The sequence below is a fragment of the Amphiura filiformis genome, chromosome 17, assembly GCF_039555335.1.
Source record: "Amphiura filiformis chromosome 17, Afil_fr2py, whole genome shotgun sequence".
NCBI classification, from domain to species: Eukaryota; Metazoa; Echinodermata; class Ophiuroidea; order Amphilepidida; family Amphiuridae; genus Amphiura; species Amphiura filiformis.
In genome coordinates, this window is record NC_092644.1 from 52199718 (window position 1) to 52213463 (window position 13746).

Genomic DNA, 13746 nt, shown 5'->3' on the forward strand with positions numbered 1-13746 from the left:
AAAATATTGCAAAGTTTAACCTCCGGGAGTATCCTAATCATGTTCCTGCATCAAATTTGCCCATTATAATTTGGATAACAAAAGCCAATTAATACATTAAGTGACAAATTAATTAATATATTTTCTTTAGACGCGATGTTTTCATTGAAATAGCTCATGGCCATAAATTCAAACAAACATCATTTACTTTAAGTACACTGCCTCGCTTTAATGATCTGTAAGAAGAAAATCGTTAACTAGCTGTATCGTTATGCTTACATTGCATTCAAGACATGCTGAAAACAACCAGTAGGTCGACATTTTGCTTTTAAAACTTAATTTGTGGGTGACACAGGTCAAATTAAATTAAGTTATTATTGAATCTCGTGGAAATTGGTCAATACGAATGTCATTATAATTTATAAACGTTGTAAAACCAGGAGAGGAATTAAGAAACTATTATATTTGCGATTTTACTATCGAATCAGTAAATATCAACAATGTCTGTTGTCGATAACATGTCAGCGTCAGATCAGGAGCCAACACTTGTGACACATATATCACCATGGGGCGACTACTATCCTATCAATACCTACTACCTGATTATCATTTATACTGCCTGCATTTGTGGATTATTCGGGAATACGTTGGTAATAGGCAGTGTCTTGGTGCATAAAAAGTTACGAGTTTTAAGCAATGTTTTTATCGTGAATCTTGCAGCAGCCGATTTCTGCGTTATCGTAGTCGTCGACATCTTTACTCTTCTTGGTGTTCATACTAAGGGTGCGTTCTTTTTTGGAAAACCAATTTTATGTGAATTTCTCGGCGTGATCTGCATCACATCATGTGCTTGTTCCTTATGGAGCATCGCAGCTATTGCTCTCAATCGATATGTTTGCATTTGTCATCGTTTATTTTATCTGGAAATTTTCAGCAAGAAAACAATGTTTTGCATGATTATTGTACTTTGGATAGTTTCTTTCCTAATCGATTTCCCCAACTTGATTGGTTGGGGTCGTCACGGATTTGATGAAAGACTACTCTATTGCACTTATGACTTAACAGCCAACTTTGGTTACTCCGTTTTTCTAGGGGTATTTTTGGTAACCATTCCATTTATTTCTATAACATTTTCATATGTTAGTATCCTCAAGTTTTCTCGAGCTGTTAAGAAAGAATTGAGAAAGCACCAGCAGCATGATGGTGCACCAATTGGGCATGGAATTCGTATGACTGATCTTCGCTTGCTGAAATCAGTGCTTATTATCTGGATTACATACACGCTACTTTGGTTGCCCTATTTGATTTTAATCTTGTTTGACCAAGGAGGGCATTGGGGACGTACAGTGTATGTTTTTGTAAATACGTTAGCTCATACAAGTTCAAGTACAAACAGTCTGATTTACCCGGCAACCAATAAGAACTTTCGCGAAGCCTATATTTACCAGCTGGAATTATTGTTTTGCTCTTTTTATGGTCGCATTAATAACAAGGACAAGAGCAAAGATAATCTTCAAGCTAATAATACAAGAATTGATAAGTCGCTTGCTATTGAAGAACTGAAAGAAAGAGAAGGAAAAGCCTCAAAATCTCGGTCAAATATTCGTTGTGTGTATAAATATTATGACAGCAATGTATAAAGATATAACTCGTTGGATATTAAATAAATTAAATATAGGCGATTGTAAAATATCTAACACAGGCTGATAGGAAGGATGAGTTGTTTATACCTAGGATCAGGAAGTAAAAGGATGCTGGGAATGTGTACAACTAACTTGAGATGACTTGTTGCGGATGCATAAAAACCATGTGGCAGTTGGCAATCCACCTCCTAAGCAATGCCGGGGAAGGGCAAGGGAAGACTACCCTTCCGGAAACAAACCATTTTGAGGTGAAATCCCTGCTTTGTTTCTGTCCCTTCCGACAGATCCGAGAATAAACTGAGGACCAAATCAAGGCATATAGTATACAGAGAACCGCGTATTAACCACAGAAATAAACTTCGATGACAGTTTTAAGGGATCGGACAGCGACATTTGCATGGTATTTCAGTGTGGGACCTGAGAGCACATCAGACACACCAAATTGAATTCTAAATACGAGGAATGGTCCCGGGGGGATGGTCTTCTGATATCAAATAATTTAGATTTTTTTAAATTCGCGATATAATACAAATGAATACATGAATACAAAAGCCACCGAAGTCCATGGGAAGTGATTTTGAGAGAAAAACCTGTGTATCATTTTAATTCCTTCAGTTAGATTTACCTGGTCAATATGGTAAGTTTTACGTGCAAATGAGTGGATTAACCTGTGTGAGGTATGACGATTAGCATTTCAGGGACTTCGTGGGGTTCATTTTAAATTTTGGACTTGGATGGTTTTTGAATCATATACAAAGACAACAATGTTAGAATGAGATTACCACTAGTAAGATAATACAAAATAAAGCACACAGGTATGTATAATGTTGATAAGCATTCTGCCATGTAATATAAACAACACACTTTCCTTTATTAAACCCATTTTTTTTCAAAAGTCACTCTCTAGCAATGAATGTGTTACAAGTGGACTTTTATATACATACTGGATTTCAATCAATGTGTTACAAGAATCAAATCATAGAATTGGGTGATTCTTTCATACATGCCATTTTTCACATGCTCAATAGACACAGAGGATGAATTTGAGTTGTTCTCTCATACATATGACAGGCCTATGTATAGCAACAATTTCCCATGCTTAACTCAATTTGGCCAAAGCATGGACTTGGGTGGCTTTTGTATTCATATATTCAAATGTTATGGCAAATTATTAAAAATTAATAATTATTATCAAATTGACAAAACAGGCGAAAACTTTTTGCACAAGATTTGCAATTTAAAGAGAATTGACCATTGCTCATTCTAGTGACGCTAGTATGTGGACAATTATAAGTGTGTCTTTTTCATGACATAAAATTTGAAAAATATTGTAAGGAAAAAATGTATATCTTCAATACTAAAGGTCAAAATTTTTAAATGATGGTCGGCTATATATCTCTTATGCATGATTTGAAATAAGTAACAAGTTTGAATTAAGAGAGACGTGTGTTGCCTTAAATCAGTTTCCTTTAATAATATTTTTTCCTTAAGGGGTGGGGTATGAACGTTTGGACAGTATTTATTGTGGGACATTAGAGCACATCAGACATATCGAATTGCATTCTGAATACAAAGAATGTCCTTCTGATATAAAATAATTTTCATTTTTTGAAATTCGCAATGTAATACACAATTTATGGCAAATGATTAAAAATTGTTATTTTCGATATTTAACATAGTACTCGAAGTAAACTTTATCAATGTGATGATTTATACTTAAAGTGTATGTAGGTGGGATGAAAAGCCGACGATCAAGATAGGAGATATGGATTTTTTTCCAAAAACACCCAAAAAAATTAAGTCTTTTGGGGAAAAAATCCATATCTTCAATATGAAAGGTCAAAATTTTCAATTGATCGTCGGCTTTTCCTCCCAGCTTTTAAAATATATAAAAAGTGTGAAAAATATCAAAATTTTAATAATTTGTCGTAAAATTTGTATTATATCGTGAATTTCAAAAAATGAAAATTATTTGATATCAGAAAGACATTCTTCGTATTCAGAATTCAATTCGATATGTCTGATGTGCTCTCATGTCCCACAAAAAATACTGTCGAAACGCTCAAAATGCTCATTCCAGATCCCTTAATATAAGATATAATAATATGCTGAAAGCCTTCACTTTCACTCAACACGGGTATAACAATTATTTTCATTGTGGGTGCTGCCAACAATAATAATACTTGCATATTTTACTTGGTTTTGATCACATAATCAATTTCGAGACATACGGCTCATTTTACTCGGTCAGTGTATTCATCTTCAAGAAAGACATGAATTTGCTGGATAATTTCTATTTCATTATTAATTTATTGCACAGCAATAACACACGAAAAATCAATGCAACCTTTTCCAATTCCAAATAGCTGTTTAATTTCAAAATATTACCAATTATGTTCATATGGCCGTATAAAATTAATGTTTTGGTTCTCGTCCAGAGGATTTTCATGAATTGATGAGGGAGGGAGGTGTTTTTTTTTTCAATGTAAAATTAGCATTGTCAGTAGTTTTCGGTCTTCTCCAACAGTGCTCGAGGAAACGATGAGGCCCTTTTTTTTTTCAAATGTGAGATTCTGAGGGATAAACCCCCTAGAGTACCACAAAAAGACTTGGAAGTGATGCTTGTTCTCTAATAAACTTATTTATATGTATGAAGATTTCATAAATCATTCCAAAGTCTAAAAAATTGAAAAATCTAAAAAAAAAAAAAAATCTGACAAATCCCAGAAATTGAGGAGGCAGGGACAAGAACCAAAATATTAATTTTACACGGCCTATAGTAAGTTTGAAACGAAGTTTCAAAAGAATAAAGAAATACAGTATAGAATTTGTCAGAGTTTTGATCATTAGTCTAGAAAGAGTCATAGCAGCAACAAATTAAGAAAATATTTTTCACCTCGGGAATTTGGATTTCACTTATGCTTTAAAAATTCTCTAAATAAGTATTTTAATTATGATAATTTTTACTTGTTTCAGTAAATTGTATGTCTATGTTTTTAGAAAATCGATTTGTAACAAATGTATAATTTGAGGTGTGAAATATTATACTATTATTATATTCATTTGTCATTTGTTTTTTCCTAACATTTTCTGCGTGTAATCCTAGTTAAAAGTATGCTCTATTTGATTCGTTTATGAAGATTATCATTCATCCAGATAGTAAACATATTAATATTTGAACTATAATCTAATCAACTGGACTAGTGAGTGGGTATAGACGAATCTAATTTCGCGCATCCCTACACCTCAATGGTAGCCATTGCTGGGTCACCCCCTTAGGTCTATTCCACCTAAAATGTGAAAAAATGTGGCCTTGGCGGGGATATTAAACTCACCCGTGTTACACGTAGACAAAGAATGATGAAAGTTTACAACACAATACAATTCAACATCGATTTTTAAGCGGATTTTAATCCATCCAATTGGGCAGTAACAACACCGGTTTGGTGCAGACGGGACCCAGTAATGGCCAACTGAACTCTGACCATCACTTGGCTCGTTGGATTCGTCTATATTGATTGATATTAATTCATGGCAGCTTGTTAATCGCAAAATACGGATCAACCGCGGCCGCGGGCACCACAATCACGGAGGTCATCAGATATGGATGTCCGCTGCATACTTTTTATTGGACGTAGAATATTCAATGCAACATGTCTGTGATTATACCCGCATGCGAAGCATGGACGGGTATATTTATACCCGCATGCGAAGCATGAACGGGTATATTGCCATTCTGTGGTTTCATCTCCTCCTCCTCCTCCTCCTCCTCCTCCTCCTTCTCCTATTAAACACATCATTCTGTCAAGGCTAGCGCTAAAACTACAAGGGCCCCAGGGCCCATATGTGGTACACTTATGGGCCCTACCCCGTGGAAGTGCCTTTTGCCCATCTTGGCTCCAGAGGTCAAAGGTCACGGGCCCCAGGGGCCCAAATGTGAAAATACAAAGCATGCCGTTTCTCATCAAATGAAGCAGCCTCAGGGCCCTGAGTTGGTCCAGTGATAGCCCTAGGGGTACTCTATATTTACAAATATCCAAGAGCCCCATATGTTATATATTATGGGCCCCAGGGGCCCAAATGTTAAAATATGGTGCAACAGATTGACAAGCCTAGCTCTAAAAGTACAAGATCACTGGGGCTCATATATGGCATATGTATGGGCCCTAAGTTGTAGATGTGCCTTTTGCCCATTTTGGCTCCAGATTTACAAGGCTTGGGGCCACAGGGGCCCAAATGTTAAAACAAAGGGCCGGCCGTTTCTCAGCAAATAAAGTAGCTACAGGGTTCAGATTTGGTACACAGATAGGTCTTTATTATTATATTGTCATATGTATATATAACCTTCATATGTCACATAATATGGGCCCCAGGGCCCCAAACGCTAAAACATAGGGCCGGCCGTTACTCAGTGAATAAAGTAGCTACGATGCCCAGCTTGAGTTTACTGATAGCACTTGAAAATTATACTTCAACATATGTACATGAGCCCCATAAGTCAAATATTATGGGCCCCAGGGCCCCAAATGTTAGAACAAAGGGCCGGCTGTTTCTCATCAAATAAAGCAGCTTCAGGGCTCAGAGTTTGTACACAGATTGCACCTGATAATTATATTGTTATATGTACATATGAGCCCCATGTGTCACATAATATGGGCCCCAGGGCCCCAAACGCTAAAATATAGGGCCGGCCATTACTCAGTAAATAAACCAGCTACAGTGCCCAGCTTGAGTCTACTGAGAGCACCTGAGAATTATACTTCAATATATGTTCATGAGCCTCATAAATCAAATACTATGGGCCCCACCAGGGCCCCAAATGTTAAAACAAAGGGCCGGTTGTTTCTCATCAAATAAAGCAGCTTCAGGGCTCAGAGTTTGTACACAGAATGCACCTGAAAATTATATTGTTACTAACACCCACCCCATACACTAGGACTAAACAGATCCACAGAGAATAGTGTAATTATAATATAGATGACATCAACGTTAAGGCTATTCCAGTTAAATTACATACCCATTGGCTGTTCCATTTAATTTACATACTCCCTCTGAAATGGCCACAAAATAGGCTGTTCCATTTAATTTACATACTCCCTCTGAAATGGTTGTTCCATTTAATTTACATACTCCCTCTGGAATAGCTTTCCCATAAGAAGTATATTGTTACTAACACCCCCACCCATCCACCCCATACACGTAGAACTAAACAGACAGATCGTATTATATCATAATAGGAAATACCAGCGTGAAGCGTTAAGGCTGTTCCATTTAAATTACCTACCCATTGGCTGTTCCATTTAATTTACATACTTCCTCTGAAATGGCCCCAAAAAGGCTGTTCCGTTTAATTTACATACTCCCTCTGAAATGGCTGTTCCATTTAATTAACATCCTCCCTCTGGAATAGTTTCCCCTAATCATATTGCATAGCCTCACTGTGAGTAAGAGATACTGACAACAGCAACCTATGGAGAGTAAGAGAGACGACTCCCCTGAGAGGGGACTTTTTGCAATTTCTTTATTTTAAGTGCTACGAGAGTGCAACATATATTAAATTAAAGCTTGTGACTTGGACTTTCACTTTTTACACATTTTCCACCCAATTGGACGACTTTTTACAATTTAGTCTTCAGCAAATAAGGACTGTTAGTTTGGGTACACCGACAACATGCGGGTATAGCCGTATTTGTGTACAAATATATAGCCTTCTAGTGCCATTCTGTGGTTTCATCTCCTTCTCCTTCTCCTTCTTCTATCAAACACATCATTCTGTCAAGGCTAGCGCTAAAACTACAAGGGCCCCAGGGCCCATATGTAGTACACTTATGGGCCCTACCCCGCAGATGTGCCTTTTGCCCATCTCGGCCCCAGAGGTCAAAGGTCACGGGCCCCAGGGGCCCAAATGTAAAAACACAAACTATGCCGTTTCTCATCAGATGAAGCAGCCTCAGGGCCCTAAGTTGGTACACTGATAGCCATAGGGGTACTCTATATATACAAGTTTACATGAGCCCCATATGTCATATATTATGGGCCCCAGGGCCCCAAATGTTAAAATAAGGGGCAACAGATTGACAAGGCTAGCTCTAAAACTATAAGGGCACTAGGGCTCATATGTGGTACATGTATGAGCCCTAAGTTTTCAATGTGCCTTTTGCCCATTTTGGGCCCAGATGTTAAAGGCTAGGGGCCCCAGAGGCCCAAATGTTAAAACAAAGGGCCGGCCATTTCTCAGCAAATAAAATAGTTACAGGGTTCAGATTTGGTACACTAATAGGTCTTAAGCATTATACTACTATATGTATATATGAGCCCCATGTGTCACATAATATGGGCCCCAGGGCCCCAAACGCTACAACATAGAGCCGGCCGTTACTCTGTAAATAAAGCACCTACAATGCCCAGCTTGAGTCTACTGATAGAACTAGAGAATCATACTTCAACATATGTACATGAGTCTCATAAATCAAATATTATGGGCCCCAGGGCCCCAAATGTTAAAACAAATGGCCGGCCGTTTCTCATCAAATAAAGCAGCTTTAGGGCTCACAGTTTGTACACAGATTGCACCTGAAAATTATATTGTTATATGTACATGTGAGCCCCATATATCACATTATATGGGCCCCAGGGCCCCAAACGCTAAATCATAGGGCCGGCCGTTACTCAGTAAATAAAGCAGCTACAGGGTTCAGATTTGATACACTAAACGGTCTTCAGCATTATATTGTTATATGTGTATATGAGCCCCATGTGTCACACAATATAGGCCTCAGGGCCCCAAACCCTAAAACATAGGGCCGGCCGTTACTTAGTAAATAAAGAAGCTACAATGCCCAGCTTTAGCCTACTGATAGAATTACAGAATTATACTTCAACATATGTACATGAGCCTCATAAGTAAAATACAATGGGCCCCAGGGCCCCAAATGTTAAAACAAAGGGCCAGCCGTTTCTCATCATATAAAGCAGCTTTAGGGCTCAGAGTTTGTACACAGATTGCACCTGAAAATTACATTGTTATATGTACATATGAGCCCCATATATCACGTAATATGGGCCCCAGGGCCCCAAGCGCTAAAACATAGGGCCGGCCATTACATTAAATAAAGCAGCTACAGTGCCCAGCTTGAGTCGCTTGATAGCACTAGAGAATTATACTTCAAGATATGTACATGGACCTCATAACTCAAATATAATGGGCCCCATGGCCCCAAATGTTAAAACAAAGGGCCGGCTGTTTCTCATCAAATAAAGCAGCTTCGGGCTCAGAATTTGTACACAGATAGCACCTGAGAATTATATATATTGTTACTAACACCCCACCCCACCCCACACACATAGGACTAAACAGACAGATCCGTATTATAATATAATAATTGTAAATACCAGCGTGAAGCGTTAAGGCTGTTCCAGTTAAATTACATATCCATTGGCTGTTCCATTTAATTTACATACTCCCTCTGAAATGGCCCCAAAATAGGCTGTTCCGTTTAATTTACATACTCCCTCTGGAATGGCTGTTCCATTTAATTTACATACTCCCTCTGGAATAGTTTTCCCTAATCATATTGCATAGCCTCACTGTGAATAAGAGAGACTGACAACAGCAACCTATGGAGAGTAAGAGAGACGCCTCCCCTGGGAGGGGCCTTTTACAATTTCTTTATTTTAAGTGCTACGACAGTGCAACCGACATTCAATTAAAGCTTGTGACTTGAACTTTCACTGTTTACACATTTTCTGCCCAATTGGGCGCCTTTTTTACAATTTCTTTATTTTAAGTCCTCAGCAAATAAGGACTGTAAGTTTGGGTACACCGATAACATGCGGGTGTAGCCGTATTTGTGTACAAATATATAGCCTTCTAGTTGATTAATCTAGTCCTGTTTTATTTCTGTTCATTTTCAATTTCTAACGAATGTTCGATGACATGAAATCGATAATATATTTACACCAGACATTCGACATTACATATATCTAATTGATTTTCCGTCAACACTAATTCGTTAGAAGATAAAAATTAATATTATTGAAATAACGAATACTAGTTGAGCGAATATTTTACGTCGAAAATTTGGAGTACGGCGCAAATAAAAATCGCACATGCCGAAAGTAAGGCCTTGTTCAATAGCCTTTACTGAGTCTGAGTGCCATATAGTCTGTGTTACAGACTGGGAAACTTATTACTACCCTCGAGCTACCAACATGTGTAGGAGTAGGCCCTATAGCATGGTAACAATTAAGTTACAGACTGGGACAACGATTATTACCCGCGAGCTACCAACATGTGTAGGACTATCGCCGCTTCGAGGCGACCGACTCGTGCTCGCCGCTTCGCGGCTAGCTGTCGTGGCTTCGCCGCCCCCTCCCTCGGCAGGGATCGTGATTCGTCATACTGCTGTGACGCTTGTTGAATCAACTCGCAATCACAGACCTTGATATTGCTTATTTCAAGATTGTCATATAAAAAATTAAAACCAAAATGTAAGCCAATTCACTGAAAGCCAAACTGGAGTCAGGGTGACTCTAAAAGCAGAGTCCAGCCACTCTGCGACTATGTGTGTCTAAAATGACTCCATATTGGGAGTCATCTGACTCCCTTGAAGAGTAATAATTTGTTGACTCCGCTGAAGAGTCGCCGCTGATGACCCTACACAGGAGTCATTTGACTCCAAATATGGAGTCATTTTAGACATAGAGTTCTAGAGTAACCCAGCCTCCATTTATAGAATCACCCAGTGAGGCGATTCTATCATGGTGTAGTAACAAATATTCAAGCTTACTGTTATTATCTCTACCTCACCTTCAGGTTAAAATTCTCCTGTGAAATTCGATCAGCTCAAGACCAAGTGAAATTATCACATCAAACTGTCCATGATACACCATGCTAATGACCAGCATGCTGAACAGCAGCAAACACCAGCAGTATAATGCAAAATGGCTGCTATATCTCAGCAATACACTGTGTACCGCGTTGATGAATCTGAATGTAGAGTCAATTGACTCCACGGGTAGATTCAGCTGACTCTCTTGTGACAGTCCGGCGACTCCTTTTTAGAGTCACTGCTAGTTTACTCCACTTTGAGAGTCACTTGACTCCATTCTGGCTATCAGTTAATCTGGATGGCAGAGATATTTTGTATTTAACCCTGAATCTTTGTATATAACCATACTTTTATTATCAGGGTGTTGTCAGTATGACAAGAAAATTGAAGTCCATACCTGGCAGCCATTTTTCATTCAGACACACAGCGTAGGGAATGAAACATTTGGGATATATACTGAGATTGTCCAAACCTGAAACGTGCACTTAAAACATATTCAACATGTTATATAATATATAAAGAATAATTACCAAATTAACAGACATAACGTCTTGAAATTGGCGGCCATATTGGATTTATGCAAATGAAGGCATACATATTGAGCCATCTGGTAAACTTACGAAACATAATATTGATTATCCTATTATGGAAAGGGTATTTAAGGTATTTGAAGCACCTATATACACATTAATGAAATAGCAAGTTTTTTTCTTCTCATAAATCATTAAAGCGAGACAGGTTTGATCAATATGCTTTCAGAAAAAGATGTTTGTGTGTATTTCAGTAACTCATGGCCATGCAATGTTTTAATGAAAAGAGGCGGTCACATCGCGTCCAATAGAACATATATTAATTTGTCATTTGAAGTTTCTTTATTGGCTGTTACAATCCAAATTATGATGTCTATAAGATACAGGAACATTATTAGACTACTCCCGGAGGCTGCTCCTTTGCATATTTGTGTTTTAATAATTGATAATTGCTATTGATATAAATATGCAGTCTTGTACTGCTTTCAATGGATGAATTAAACAAGCAGATCGGCTTGACGTAACATCTTGATTTTGCAATTTACACCTGTCCAGATAGATTATCATCAAAAAAACTTTTTTAAACATTGAATTATTACTTTTTTCACCAATGAAGAATGTGAACATCAATGCCAAATTTTCTTGAAGAAATTCATCAGGTTTGTGTGATATGATTAACATAATGACGATCGTATACGTGACTGATTATGCAGACCACGCAGTTCAGCATAATCATGTGATCAATTGGGACGGCGCTAAAATCCTCGACAAGGAATGTGATTCGGGGGCTCGCCGCATCAAAGAATCCATGTGGATAAGAAAGAGAGCTCCAAACACCTTGAACAGAGATGAGGGGCCCATTTTCTCAGTCACGTATACGACCCTCTTCTGGGCGCTAGTGCGCCCTCTGTTGGTGATCAATCAACCAGAAGGAAGGATCAAGTACCATCACTCCGATGATGGCCTTCGACCAAGATGGCCGAAACTGTCAGGTCAGTAAAATATAATTGGTTTTGACATTGGTTTTGAACATTATGTCAAATGCTGAATTGTCAAATTGTTTTATGTCCTCGTAAGAAATACATCTTATTAGTATTATATTGCCAAAAGGCATGATAAGCTCTCCTCTCACTATAAAAAGTAATTTGTAATCTATTTTATATATTTTTTGTTTGTGAGCCAGGACTGACTATTATTGTATACTATATTATAAATGTTGTGCATCATTTTGTATCTTTTGTTTGATTTTTTGATTTTCTTTGATTTTGTGATTTGATTGTGATTTTTGTTGATTTAAAAAAAACCGCACAGGGTATCTCGGTGTCCTGTGGAAAAGATAAAAGAAGAAATACATCTTATTTTTATGTGACTCACATCAGTAACAGGGAAGTTTACAGACAATAAAAATCATTCTTTTAGAAATAATAGCGAGCGGGTTATTTGCGCTGATTGCCGGGGGGGGTCACTCCCATTGTGGCCTGTACACCATCCGCGATAATGAAAACGCGTAAAAGGGTCGTTTTTCGTGGGTAGGCACGATACGCGCGTATCGCGTTTAGGGTGTCAAAAACATGAAAAATTGGAAGAAAGGGTAGCAAAATTGCAATTGCTAAATACGCGGAAATGAAATTTAGGGTATGAAATTTAATGTTAGGAATGAAATCCCTGTTTAGGGTGTCGTTTTAGCCAAGGGTTAAATCCTTGTTTAGGGTGCTTTTCAAAAGTTGATTATCGCGGATGGTGTACAGGCCACAATGGGAGTGACTCCCCCCGGGGCTGATTGGTTGGCAGACGCTCTGATCATTTACCTAAACGACATAGAAATCTCCCGCTCGACCGGGACTACTCGAATATTGATAGACATGGCTTACTTTATTCCAGAAAAGTTACTCCTGGGGCGAAAGACGCCGCATTCGCTCTACTTCATGGGTTTTACACCACACTCCCCATCCCCAATGTCAAAAGGAAATATTTGTTACTGCAAAGTATTCTGTTGTTTTTAGTTTACAATTAAAGTCCTTTGCAGTCAAGGTTGCTTCAAATGACACTTAATTTATTGAAATCTGCCTACTCTGACATTGAAAATTAATTTACAATATATTAGTATCAGGGATAAATCCAAAATGGGATTGGATTGGAAAATGTAATCGAATTATATAGATTGTATTCTATATAAGATTGATTATTTGATATATTTCAATGTTAATTTAGATTTGTCCCTGATCTCACTCTGTAGGAATTGATAAAGAATAACTATTCAATTATCCCTTTGAACTCAAGTGTCAACATTACATTGACAACAAACTGGCATACAAGTTGTTTTAATAACTTAAAGGAGTATTTCGTGATCCTAGCAACCTCTTGTTATGATATTTATTAGTAGATATTCACGAAAAAAAGCCTATTCCCAAAATTTCAATTGATTCCGATTTTGCGTTTGGGAGTTTTGCATGATTATGTGTATTTTTCTGTTCCATTGACAATACGTTGTAATTTCGTTCTGGTGTACCAGAACGAAATTCAAATTTCACGATATCTTTACTAAACGAATTAATCTGCAAGAAATTTTTTGTACATAAACATTATGTAGCCAGAGGTTTCCAATGATATAAAAATATCAACTTTTTTTGTGAAAAGTGGGGGGATGATTCTGTGGATCACGAAATGCCCTTTTAAAAGGCTGACACCTCGTTCGTCGAAACGGTAGGTTCTTATTAAAATAGGGTGGGCCTGGCTGTACATAGCCTTCCTCCGATACCTCTG